Below are 14,759 nucleotides of genomic sequence, written 5' to 3'. Positions count from 1 at the left end.
AAGCTCAATCAGTATATTTATATCATTTTTTATGCTTTGTGTATTGCAAACATATACACAATCATGCAGTTACATGATAGCAATAAATAATATCAAAGCTACCCATACTATAAAGGTCATTGACAAAGCCTATGGTCAAAATGTGAACACATTGAGTGTAATCGCCCTCTCGTGCCAGCAAAAACAACACGTTGACAGGTTTTCATTTTTGACAGTTCTACTTTCACTTTCACTTTCTCATGGAGCTGCACATTTTCAGTTGTGAAAGGTGAAGGTGAAGGTCATCCTTCAAGGTCAAATGTCAAATATAAAGCGTCTGTCTGTCTGTCCCAAAACTTTAACATTGGCCATAACTTTTTCAATATTGGCGTGCATGCGTATCTCATAGAGCTGCACATATTGATTAGTGAAAGGTCAAGGTCATCCTTCAAGGTCAAAGGTCAAATTTTGCAATATTGAAGATAGCAACTCCATATTCGGCATGTATGTGTATGTCATGGAGCTGCACATTTTGAGTGGTGAAAGGTCAAGGTCATCCTTCAAGGTCAAAGGTAAAATATATGGGTTCAAAGCTGCGCAGCAGGGGGCATTGTGTTTCACAAACACAGCTCTTGTTTAATATATTTTCTGCACATTTCTTCAAAAAACTTCATCAATACACGATTTTCTTCGTTAATTCAATCATTCTTGACAGACTTAAGTACATATTTCGCTTACATTTTGACGCGCGTAGGTAGGACCGCATTACCGCTTCCGAAATGTGTATTCATACTATTGCCTTCGAGGAACTTATCTGATGTTTGACGGAAAGGGCCGAAAATGTGCGAGTGTGGGTCAAGTTCCCCACAGGTACTACTTTCCCGTTCCCCCAATTTTTTTCCGTACCTAAAATTTTTCGTACCCAATTTTTTTTCGTACCCAATTTTTTGTTCGTACCCAATTTTTTTTTCATCCCCAATTTTTTGTTCGTACACAAAATGGTTTCGGTCCCAATTTTTTGGTTCCCAAATATTTTTTCGTACCCAAATTTGTTTTCATACCCAAATTTTTTTCGCAAATTTTTTGTACCAAATTTTTTTTTCGTACCATCATACACAATTGTGGTGATTGTGGTGATGTAGATAAACTTAACTTGATGCTTTTATATCCATCCTCTCAAAAGCATCGTCACACCAGTACTGTCAGTACTTTGATTAGGCTAGAGGATCATATAAACGAAATGAACTCGATGGCCTTTTTTGTCGCCCAATGTGATTGCTTTGGTTACAGAAATGTGTGAACATTAAAATTCATATCTTGCATGGACTACTTAAGCTTAATCTGACATCTTTGACCCGGTATAAGTCAGCTGATTTGTCTGCGACAAAACTCTTGTAAAAATATTGGTGATTTTTTTTAAAGATAATACGTTATTTTAGTAGGTAGTTTGATTTATATAGCTCGAATGCTAAATAATATATACATGTATACCACTTTGTATTCTTCAAAACAAATATTGTTTTTATAACCATTAACTTTCATATTCATCCGATCTCTACATGTAACGTCTGGCTACTTAACATGTCAGATTATGTACGTTTTTGTCGGGATATTCACTGAAATGGAAGGAAATCGGGTCTCTGCAATGCAACGATACAATGCCTTATATTCCGCCCTACAGAGTATTCAGTCGCTTGGTTAATCAAACGCTTTATAAAAGCTTCTAAACAAACGATTAATCACGAACAACACATTATCTTTACTATCACATATTTTTATGGAACCAGTTGTATTTGAAATATTTATATATAATAGCATTTTGCCTGTTTTTGAAGTCTGGAATAAAGACATGTTTGTTTTAATTTCAGAGTTCTGTATCATGTACGGAAGGACCGTCTACGGCGATGCGTACTGAGGAATACACGTCTTCTGCTATGCTCAAGCAATATTTTCCATTATATAGACTTCTCATTTTGTATTTTTCTATTTGTATTTTGATTTTCTAATACGTCTACGTGTGTGATTAAACATCTTATAACAAAGAAATAGAATAATTGAGACTTGTAATGCGCACAAGGAAAAAAATTAAATCCGGAAGAGCAATATGCTATGTTTAAATGATAATCTTCTGCAGGCATTCATATTAAAGTCAGCTCTATTCATAATGAGATCATGAACGTAAATGAATAATATCTTTTTATCTAACCGTCAAGATTACAACCCAAATCATAATAAAACTAGCGAATAATGCATCTGAACGAGTTGCTATTTTCAACCTATGTTAGTAGTTCTGAAAATGTGAGTTGTGCGCATACCTGTTTTTATCAATCAATAGCGAATAAGTTTTATATGCTTACTCATACGCTCAAAATATGCAACCTAACGAAAAAATCTTTTTCATGTTTTACTTGTACATTTATCGGCAGTTGCGATTATCCAATATCTATTTCTACTAAATATTTGTAAATTGTAGTCCAACATGCACGGGGCACCAGATTAATCGTTAAGCTTCAATGTTAAGTCGCACAGTTCTTTTATTGATTGGTAATTGTGTTCAAATATGGCTTCTTATACATGATCAAAGTTGCAAGGCCTTAAGTTAATATCCGTTAGACATGTAAGGTGTTTTGTGCCTCATCTCAATGCTGATAAACGAAACGAACTGTGAACTTAGTTTTCGTGTATTTAGCAAGTATCGGTGGACATTACTATGATTATAGCGTGTAAACCTATAACTAATTAGGCGTTTATACTTTATATTCATTTATTTAAGACATATAAGAATTTTCTGTGTTTTTTGTTTTGGCCCATATATATACGTCGGTTACGCGTTTACTTTTTTGGTGACTTTTTGTGAGGCGAAAATACTTGTTATCCGGTAAAGTTATGTTTTTAGCAGATGTTTTACATTTAATCATTGTACATGCGATTTATGAATTAATTATTAATTCGTGTATTTCATAAAAGCATTCCCTATGTACACGTTACAATACAATTGATGCTTTTACAATATGTTGAATGTAATATACAATGTTTTCGCGCGGCTTTTGTCTCTTCAGGTTTCATGACAAAACAAAACCAAATTTTCGTAGTTATTATTATTTGTTTAACAATTGTTGTCCTCCATTTTCTCACTTGAGGATAATTATGCATCAAATAAGATGTCATATTAAGGGCTTTCACACCCAAAAACTTGCAACTAATTTGACTTACGCGATTTTCAAAGAACAACGACGATGTATGACTTATTGCTCTTCATAGAATACTTAAGCTGAATGGGAAAGTTCCCCACGGGTACTACTTCCCCGTACCCCGGGTTCTTTGAAGTATACTTCACCGTACACCGATTTTCAAATGATACTTTTGGGTATCCCGGTATACTTGCAGGTACCCCATCTTTCCTAATAAAAAAATTCGTACCCAAAAATTATCGTACCCAATTTGTGTTCGTACCCAAACGAATTTTTTTATCGTACCCATTTTTTTCGTTCCAATATTTTTGTTTTGGCATATTTTTTTCGTATCCAAGAGTTTTGTACCCAATTTTTTTTTCGTACCCGAAAATGTTCGTACCCACATTTTTTTCGTACTCAAAATGTTCGACCCAATTTCTTTTTCGTACCCATATGTTCAAAATGTGGGTACGAAAATTTTGGGTACGAAAAAAAATCAGTGCATTGTACGTGAAGATTAAAAATACATTAAATAATAACATCAACTAATACATAATCATACTCATAAATGAACTGATAACGTCGTTGTATATATGGACAACGCTTTCGTAAAACATTAAACACACAAAAAACTTTCTTTTTAAATATTACACAGTTTTATTTGTGTTGGGTGGATGCAGTTGAACGCCTCATGGTACAATTCTTTAATTTTGACATATTTTATTCTTAAAAGAGTTTAAGGTACTGTTTACTCAGCTACTTTAGTTTTGTGAACAAAACATAATTACGATTTTTCTTACGCCTTACAATTTTCTGTAGATACATAGCCTACTATAAAGTATATATAATATAATATCTTTTATGGATGGAACATCTTTTTTTAAATTATATAAAATGTAACTCCTAATCGTTTAAAAACAGTTACGATACCTACGACACTAGGGTACTTAAATGATAAACACGGTATTTAGCATTCGATTCACGCTTCAAATTTTGACTTTCATTATGCATTTTCTCTATGCATTAGTACATTTGATTGAGGTTGTTGCACACGCGCGTTTGGTTTGTTAAGAATTTCGATGTGTGCGAATTTCGTGTATAAACATGTCAAGTTTTGTATGTAGCGTTCAAAGGCGGTGATAGACATTTTATGTTTACAGTTTTTGTTCTGTTATAAAAAAATAGTTGAGGAGAAAAAGATTAATGCAATTAATTAATAATTAAATTGATAAATACTTTCTTCCTTAAAGCGACATTGTTCGCATAGAACTTTTTAGTAATTATATTATTGGCAGTTGTCGTAAGCGGAAAAACAACGTATTCAGGAGAACTATGGCGTGCTTCCTATTCTGCCCGATGCTAAATTCGCGTTCGCTCTTAAATGTTCGGATATCGTCGCAGGAAATTCACATGGAATATATTGTAACACAAAAAAATAGAAATGAGTATTTTATATCGCTTTCAATCTTTTATATCAGACCACATCTAGCGTTGAAATATTGGCTACTGTTATAAGGAACACTGATTTGGAATGTGGTAACTTTATTCTTGGAAATATTGTTCGAAAGACTCGTTGATTTTGAGTGTTGTGGGCTTTTAAGCTTGATTGAATATAGCAGACTATCTAGTTACCTTCTTTAAATATAACGAATAGAATGTTACTGCGTTACTAATACTCCATAAGACTTAAGTGACTAAAGCACCGACAAGGAATTTTACGGTCCTAATTATAATAATGTTTGTTTTAAGGAAATATAGCTATACCAGACTTGAACTGTTGTACTTATACTTAAGTAAGTTTTAGTGAATTTCGAATTTACACAGAATTATACCTGCATTGCTCACATTCCAATACGCTATAGGAACTATAAGCATCGATACATTATTTTACTGTCCTTATTAAAATCTTATCAACATAAGGAAATAAGGAGAACGAAAGGGACTGCCTTAGTTAAAATCCAGCAAGTTTGTGGTATTAAAACGTATGTACTTACAAGCAAGGTAGCTTGTGTAAATATAGCTCGAAAAATATATGCCTGTCCTATCACACCAAAGTAAGTTTGAGGAAATATTGCTCTTCAAAGAAAAAAACAATCCTACTTATAATACTTTCAGCTGTTGAAAAATATTACTCAACAACTGAATATGCAGGTATTTCTAACAATTCAGTCCTTTTGTTGACATATATCTTGATCATATATTAGAACATATTTTAAACACTTACGATCTAGTTTTCTTAGGGAAACATATAATCTAGAAACAAAATCTTTAAGCGTGTCATTAAAAAACAGTACGCTTGTTGAAATATTTCAGCAAGAAAGAACCTATCCCCGATAGCTTGTGACAATAATGCTACAATTAGAAATATTAATGTCAAACGTAAAATGCCTGTTTGCGTTCTTGCGTCACTCAAAATAATTGCAAAATGAAAGTTATCAGTATATGCTATGTTTAATATAATATGTGAAATAGACAGTGTAAATGCAATATAATATTATTATTTGATGTTAGTACAAGAATAATTCAAGAATGATGCTTCTTGTATATTATTTGTGACAATGGCATTCACACTTAATGTCATTTAAGTTGTTATTGAACTGAATTTATGTCAATATATATGTATTCGACATGCGATCGACATGGTGAACATGATGGAGATATAAAGTACCTGGTCAAGGCAAGTCTTTATCTTAAAATCCGAACAGAAATGCTGCAAGGAAACATGTAAAAAATAACAAGATAATTCACAGTTTATTTATATCCTCTCTGTAATCATTTTGAACATAATGTGATGACCCTTACAAAGGGGCTGCTTATTGCCAAAGATTTGTCTCAATGTCATACATATTTGAGGCAAGTTTCGAAAACATCTTTCAAATAAAAGATAAGATAAAACAAAACAAATATACAGGCTCAAACAATTGTTTTAAATGAACGATTGGTTACAACATGGCCGTGTTTCATGTCTCAATAAGCCAAATACTTTTGCCAGGTAAAAATTCATCAAAGGGAATGGGTGATTTAAAACGGATACAAAAATGCTACGACTTGACGTATAGGTGGATCAAAGGACGGGAAGAAGGGTATTACTACAATCTACATAAGTTTGATTGCGGGGTATTACCTCTATTGTCTATTGTCAATATATAAGGATCATTTGTGTGAGGTACACCATGTAGGCCAAATAATGATTCGAGCTGAATAAGCATTTCAATTTGACAGTTTTAGTGTTGATAATTTTCATGTTTTATAATATTAGTCTATCAGCCAGACGGGTTGGGGTGTACCACTCAGGGGGGCAAAACAACACCTATCTTACTTGATTGTATACTCAATATAAAGAAACAAAATGTGTGATAACAATCTCAGTTGGACAGCTATAAGTTATTATTGAGCTGTTTCTAAAGCAACCGTCAGGCTTTGACTATATAGATAGTTTAGCTAGTATAATTCTCAAATATTTCTTCAAAATGTGTTCTAGAAAAAAAAGTTTGGTGTTACAATGAAGTTCATGATTATTACCTAGTATGATCTGCAGTTAAATATGCAAATTAGTACATTTGCATATCTATGAGATTGCAAGAAAAGTTCCTAAAATCAAGCGAGCCTCAAAAATAGTAGGGTCAATATATGGAAAAAAAAACACCTTCAACAACCAAAAAATTGCTACAAAAGGTATTTTAACTGAACCTGGTAGGATAGAAGCTTCTTTAAAACAGATCAAAAGTTTACCACAATCGGACCTCCGGATTTGTTTTTGAAGATGGCCGCCGAGTCTTATGTAGATTCAGTGAAAGGCATTACGGACAAGCGACAGCGGGGTTCGATGGCTACGAAGACGGTGATTATAACGAAGACAGAGCGCACCGGAAACGTGAATCATATTGTGAGTTTCAGCAAAGAAACAGAATACTCATGTAAAAAAGGAAGACTTTTTGTCTCGTGACAGAAACAAGGCCGGCATGATTGCTCTGATCAGCACAACTCTTACTAAAATGGGATGCTATGTTGTTCTGTCTTCAGGGGATGCAGATGTTTAAATTGTTAAATACAATATAACGATCCCGTCGTAGCACCACAACGTTGGTGGGCGAGGATACAGATTTGCTCACCTTGATGTAAATAAATAGTCAAAGGAACGCAAAGTTCAATGTTTAATCTTCAATGATTTTCAGCAACGGTAAACAATCAAGTCTACAGAAGTTTGTAAAACCTGATCCTATCATGAAGTCATGTGCTGGTTCATTCTCTATTCCAAATGTCGTAAATTGGATTTTATGATTATTTAACTCCTTAGCGATAACCTCATTTCTTGTCTCCTAAACTATGGCATTTTACATAACAACCATAACGTTTGAGTAACAAGTTATGGACCTTCGTATTGTGTTGATGGCCATTTTTGACGCCGTGTTGGATTTCTGTGCAACATAATTAGCTTACATTTTTTCTGATGATATAAATGTGATATTAATGTGTTGTTTGCTCTCTGAAACCTGTGTATATACACCAAATCAATCAACATTTGAGTGGATGGTTACATAGTTATAGTTTATAATCATAACATTTGAAATAAAGTATTTGAAGTTTGAAATCAATATATTTGATACTTAAGAAGTAAAATGTATCAATACACCAAATTAAATACAATATTCAAAGTGACAAGACCAAAAAACAACATAATTCCATCAAAAAGTCAACCAGTGATATGCAACTTGCACTGTACAGTCCCCTTATGATAGTTAGCGAGTTTTCCAAGTCTTAAATAGTCATCAACGATTTAGGACTAGTTGTAAATTACGATTTACATAAATTACGATGTTTCAGTGAAATCACGTTTCATCAAGCAAATCGTAAAATAAGATTACATAAATGTCATACATAAATATACGACTAGGTAGCAGCAGTCGTATATTAACGTAATGGCGGCGTTAGATATTCTTCGCGATGCAAGAAGGGGCAGAAAAAGGCCGATTCCTCGTCTTTTTAAACCCCGATTTGAATTAGATCACATCCGCGAAGAGGAGTTGCTGTCTAGATATCGTTTGAATCACGAGTCGATAGTTGAACTTCTTGAATTGGTCGCAGACGACTTAACGCGGACATGCAATCGGTCTTTCGCTATAAAACCGATAACACAGGTAGCGTACAATTTATAAAGTGGATTGATTACTATTGGTTGTTAAAAAAACTAAGTTTCTTACGCTTATTTTTATCTTTGGGTAAATATCAGCTAATTATAGAAGGTCAAGGAAAATAGAGATGGTCAGAACAGAAGGCGAGATTTAATAAGACTGTTTGAATAATTTCAAACTTGAATAAATTAAAAATCATGTGTGTCATTGTGCAACAAATTTGATGACAGTAAAAGCAACTGTAAACACAATTATTTGCTTTATTTTAAGCATATTTTCAAATGAACTGTTCATTAAACAAACTCAAGCAATTCAATGCTCTGGTAAAAGTTGGTTTTCACTCAATATTTTTATTTTTTTAGTGTAATTATTGATTCCAATTTATTGCTTATGTCAAATAGAATTGTATTCCTCGCCTTTTAAACCTCTAGCCTTTCTCGCTCAATACTTATGAGTTCAATCCTGTATGACTCATCAGAACCTGTAAATATCACATGTGTTTTATTACTTGCAAATTAGTTAGCAATCACTTCTTTTATATTTGTTACATATGGTTCACAGTATAAATATTTAATCTCTAAATATTTGTGGTATGTCAGATTGTTTTAAATGTTTTATTGGCATTCATGAATGCTGACATGATTGTATTTATTAATAAATTCATTTACATGATTCTGAAATTTAATAATTGTTGTTTTTTATTAAATATACAAAACACTTGCTTTCATATTTCCTTTTCTGCCCCTGTTCACCCATAATGGGCTTCTTTCCATGTTCACCAGTAATGGGCTTCTGTCCCTGTTCACCAGTAATGGGCTTCTGTCCCTGTTTACAGGTTATGGGCTTATGTTCCTGTTCACCGGTATGTCCAGTCGACACTTCTTCTACTTCATTTTTCTCTTTGATGCCTTGTTTAAAATATAAATACAGTATATTTTTACTAGTTTAATTGATAAGAAAACCGCAATTATTTTATATGAAGGTATGTCTTTGTTGATGTCCTTTAATTTTTATGCCCACCTTTGAAGAAGCGGGGGTATATTGTTTTGCACATGTCGGTCGGTCGGTCCGTCCATCCACCAGATATACATATTGAAAAGTACATTTTATATGATAGTTTAAGATTGAAATAATTTATTTTATATGTAAACATTCATACATTGTTCAGCATCCTCTGGTGCATCGTCTTCAAATGGCAAAGCTGGAAACGTAAATGTATAGTTAATCTCGCATAAAAAGTAAAACAGGGTGCAAATAAAAGGTATTTTTTAAAGTGATAGCATACTATGTTATCATGTTAGATTGTTCAAAACATGTACTTGTAAATTAATACCATACAAAAATGTAAACCATGAGTATGAATTTTGCTATATATCTATTATGTCCATGTACTACAATTTGAGTTACTCATTGTTTAAACTTGTACATAACATCATCTTGTACATATTGAATAAGTTACTGTTATATGGATTGTAATTAAATGGTTTATGGTAGTAAAGCAATAAAATGTTTAGTTACCAATTGAGTTCATGTGAAATACATCTCCGTGCTCATTCACTCCAGACATGGAACAGCTTGGGATAACTGTCAGTGTCAGAATTTGAATAAAAAAGGAAGTATATGAATATACATTATTTTATCATATTATTCGGTTGAAACTATGCTCTTACTCTGCCAACACTTCCCTTGTTCACAACATATTTCATTTAAAAAAACAATTGCCTGTTTTCACTATTTAAATGCAATTTTCTATGCTATGGTGTATCTTCTCACTAAAGTGTATATATACATGTAGTGTATTATTCGTTACACCGTTAGTAACTGACGGTGTATAGGATATCCAACCTCGGTAATTTCATAACATACGAGAGCGAAGCTTGAGTATGGTAGTAAATTACTAAGGGTGTATATCCCATACACTTCAGTTACTAACGGTGTAACGATTATATCACAACCGACTACACGAGTACTCGTTGGGTATGGGAATTACTCGGTGGTGTATTGAAAATACTCCATGGGCACATGACCTCTCTAAGCCAATCGGATTAGGTCATTTTTGTAGGAGGTGAGATATATTGATCAATATATGAAAAAATACATGCTTAATTTTAACGTTTTACTTGTGTGTGTTCTTTTAAACTACTTTGCACATATTACATCTCATGTAAACAGTTTAATTCTCATGCAACCAAATATGGATATTACTGTTAATCTCCTTTTTATTGTTACCTTTTCTTCCCAAGCATTTAGTTTGCCTGGTGCTGGTCCACCACCAGTGGCACGTCTTTCCTTTGCCATATCTTGTGTTTTTTTCTTTGTCAAACTCTACAACCCAATTCAACTTAATTAATCAGCATCACAAAATGTACTTACAAAGAGATTTATTTTGTTTTCAAATATAATTTGATAATTTCTGTTACCCCTATGTATGCAGAGATTTTTTCCCTTCTTAAGAACAAATGTAGGCGTAAAAGGTACTAACCCAATTAAAAAAACCTACAAAATTTCCATTTGCAGTTTAAAAACTCCCAAATGGAAGCGAAATTTCGTCAATTTTGTTCCGAAAGTGCATTTTCTGCAAGTTAACAATTAAAATGAGCTCTGATACTGATCATTTCAAGCCAAAATAAATGTAATTCTATATTTGAGATGATTTGTGCTATTGATACCAAGCAATTAAAAAGACCCATAATACCCAATTGGGAGATTTCACTGCACGAATTTTCCCAATTTCAGTTTTTTCACGCAATTTTTTCCTACCGGGTAATTGGTATGGTTCGGGGTACTTTTCCCATTTGGGGGGAAAAATCGCTGGTATAAAATATTAGGAGTCAAAATACATAAAATATAGGTAAACAAACGTAAATTTACAAATGTTTGCTTATAAAATCATGTTTAAATGACTTAATTGCCTCATATCACTCATATTCATTGATGATAAAGTTAAAACTTTACAACACACACTCAGGAGACTTTAATTCAATTGCATATTAATTTTTTTTGACAGCAAATTGATGCAAGGCAGATTTTAGCCTAAGTTTAAAATGATGAAAGTTGACATTAAAACGAATGATTACGCATTAATTAAAATCCATATTATTTATTTGTCTTCACTGTATGGACAAATTTTGCAAGTCGATTGAATAAATATGGCTAGTGTGTAAATAAGTGAACCATTAAAGCAAAACCTGATTGAATAATATTAAACAAAAAAATATGCACCTTAACTTCGATCCACTTCCTTTTTGCCTCGACGAGACTTCGCTCCGGACCTACAGCATTAATCCTGCAGAAAACCAAATAAAATGGCATATGCATTATGATATAGAATCTAAACCACATTAAACATGTTAAAACTTTTGACAACTGAATTGATTGTTGAATTTTATCAACGGTTGGACATTAAAGCTCAGTTAATAGGGTAAATGAAATTAATATTGAAAAAACATTACAGAAACTATTGATATAATATTATTTGAAATGCACGGTACATCGATATAAAAAAACCTTCAACATTTGACAGCTGTCAAACATGACAAACTCACATTTCAATAGTTTCGGCCCAGTACGAATCCTTGTTGGATTCTGACAGCCCTAACTTATGGGCGCCGGTGAGTAGATTATATCCGTCGACACATCGTTCAACAAGGACAGTCGTTTGCTCAACTGTCCAGTTTTTGTTCTTTCGTCTTTTTTCGACGTTAAGCCCACTATCCGCCATATTGTTTACTTCGTCTGCTTGGCAATTGCGCGAAAATTACGTCATACAAATATTTTAGACTGTGTCATTATATTTTCGGTAAACAAACACCATACTTTACGTAGTCCTATTTTATGTAAACGGCTTTTTACGATTTCGTTGATGAAACGGTATTTATGTATAATCGTAAATCGCTTCACAAATATGTATACGTAAATTACGATTCCAGAAAAATCGTTTATATTGATGAAACGGCCCCCAGGATCAGTTAAAATACGTTTTGTAGCAATTTTTGGGGAGTCAAAGTGTATATTGACCCTACTTCGGTTCAATTTCTCCCAGACAATTTATGAAAATGAAGCTGATTGAGGCCCCATCTTCAAAGGAGAAAAAACAGCAAAAGCTGCCACTACCAGACAGTTATCAACCATTTTCATATGCTACTATGCATCTTCCAAGATATATAGGTGAAGTTTTGCCCCCCTTACTGGTACACCCCACCTCAATTTTGGGTACTTGGCTGAAGGACTATATGCAAACGTATTGTTTCTTTATGCACTTATACGAACACGAAACTTGTCGATAAACAAAGCTAAACACGATGAATTACACAAATGCACTTTTTATCTTTAAATGATTTAAGATGGCATTTTGACAGAACGTTCTTAAACGTGTAAGCAGACACAGAGTTAAAGGAGCCTTTTCACAGATTTGTTGATGTATTAAAGTTTGTAACTTAATGCTTGATATGGATAAATGTAAAAATTGGATCTAAAAAGCTCCAATAAAAAATCAAGAATACAATTTAAAAAAGAAACAAAAGTAAACGTCAACATGGCTCGAACCACTGATCCCTGGAGTCCTGGAGTAAAAGGGTACTACTAAGACCACTCGGCTATCCGTGCTCATACAATGATGGATGTATTTTATACTTTATATAAGCAATCCTCGTAGTTTCACAAAATGTAACGACAACAACAGAACTCTCCAAATTATTCAATCGTTTCGCGTTGCAACGCTTTTAACGAAAATTTTGTCGCCATATGATTTAAAATGAGATAAACGATGAAGAATACGACTTAAAAAATGTACGACACATACCTAATCATTTTTCTTAAAAAATAATCGTTATACCGACATATTGTTTTTATTATATTGTTAAACTATTTCAACCTGACCTTATTCAACCTGTCCGGGGCGTGACTATGAAAATTCCCCGGCTTATTCAGCGCTGTTTGTAATAATTAGATAAGTCGTTAAAGTGAATGCACGAGGTCAAAACCAGTATGGCAACATCGTATCTTTACTTTACCTTAAATACTTGTTTTGCATAAACACTTAAACTTTACATTGTCCACGTTTTTTTAAAAATTTTAAGCGTTCTAATATTGCGTCTGTTTTATACCATGTATACACATGACCATAATTTTAATAATTTTAAATTTACTACATCATGTGCATTCATCTTAAACGCATAAAGTAAAGCTGAAAAGCTTCCCGTGATACAACGGCTAATAAATAGCAATCCAACCCCGGAGTTAAAACAGGTACTAATCCTTGTGTTAAAATATATAATGTTATGCCGTTATTATTTGTGAGCGTTAGCTCACAAATAATTTAAAGGCAATTTTGCAAATCAGTATGGGCTTGACTACGCTAGGAACCGTAACCCGTGACTGCCTGTGTTGATAACTGCAGTAAAATTAAGCAGACGACGAATGCATAGCTAGGAACGTCTGCTCTAACAACCGCATCTGCCTGTTTATAGTTCCCACTGTTACACTACATACTAGTGTGTATGTTTTCAAAAGTATTTAACAGCTTGTAAGACAACGTTGGTCAGTCTAGTGTTTATCATTGAAATCTGTACATATTGGCTGCTTTCAGGGAAAACGGGGCTTAATGCATGTCAAATAAGATTAGCCTGTGCCCACTGATTAGCTGTATAAATGATTTAAAAAAAAACACAACAACACATCTCGACATGTGCTTTAAGACACACTCTTTATAAATTTGAATTGGTTGTGGTCATTTCATACTTGCGATATAAAAAGCTATAACATAATTTTTAAAACTGAGTTGCGTCTAAGATTATTCAACAGCGAGCAAATTCAGTGCCGTAAGCGCTGTGATTTGTATGGCTCTGTGTTTTATCTAATATGAAATTTGTTTAACAGTTATTCGTCAGTATTCAAGAATATCCCGAGTTAAAGACCCGGTCTCACAGCGCATTACGGCTTAATCACGTACAAACAGTTATGAAAATCTGGTGGACGTGGTCGTAAGTGGTAATTTCTGGTCAATGTTGGCTTGGCTGTGCTTTGAACGTGCTGTGTACTTGGTCTGGCCGTCGGCGGCTGTACCACTGCTGAAACAATTCCTCAGCACGGCTTACAACCTCCAGACACGTGTAAGAAAATAGGTTAGTGCGTGTTTCAAAGCGGAGAAAAAGATGCAAGTTACCAAGGCTAGCTGCGGCCTAAACGCGTCCGGTGAACTGCTTATCAAGTGTCGAGCACGATCGTAAAACGGTAACTCCTCCGCCATTGCACTGTCCAATCACGGCTAGGCCTCGACTGAAGCGCATATTGCCATGTATAAAAGCGGCCGCGCACGGCTGGACCTCACAGTTGCCGATCTTCTACAGTCCAAGTTTGTTCTCTGTGCTTAATTTCATAATGCCCAGATTGAAGGGATCCCCTGCACAAAAGATTCCTACTAAGTATACAAAGACCAATGCCAAGGCTCAAACTGAGGATGAGGCTCTTCAAGCCC

At 33.9% G+C, this 14,759-nt stretch overlaps 1 long non-coding RNA gene across 1 annotated transcript; it reads right to left on the bottom strand.

The window, feature by feature from the left end:
* Positions 1 to 10,513: 10,513 nt before the first annotated feature.
* LOC127874663 (uncharacterized) lies at positions 10,514 to 11,995 on the bottom strand. Its single transcript, XR_008047041.1, has 3 exons — positions 11,830 to 11,995; positions 11,507 to 11,570; positions 10,514 to 10,609 (listed from the first exon to the last, which is right to left on the bottom strand). It is a non-coding gene; the product is annotated as an uncharacterized LOC127874663 (long non-coding RNA).
* Between the last annotated feature and the right edge of the window lie 2,764 nt (positions 11,996 to 14,759).

This window comes from Dreissena polymorpha, chromosome 3, assembly GCF_020536995.1.
Source record: "Dreissena polymorpha isolate Duluth1 chromosome 3, UMN_Dpol_1.0, whole genome shotgun sequence".
Taxonomy (NCBI): Eukaryota; Metazoa; Mollusca; class Bivalvia; order Myida; family Dreissenidae; genus Dreissena; species Dreissena polymorpha.
The sequence above is the reverse complement of the archived record's forward strand: the minus strand, read 5'-3'. Positions and strand labels throughout refer to the sequence as shown.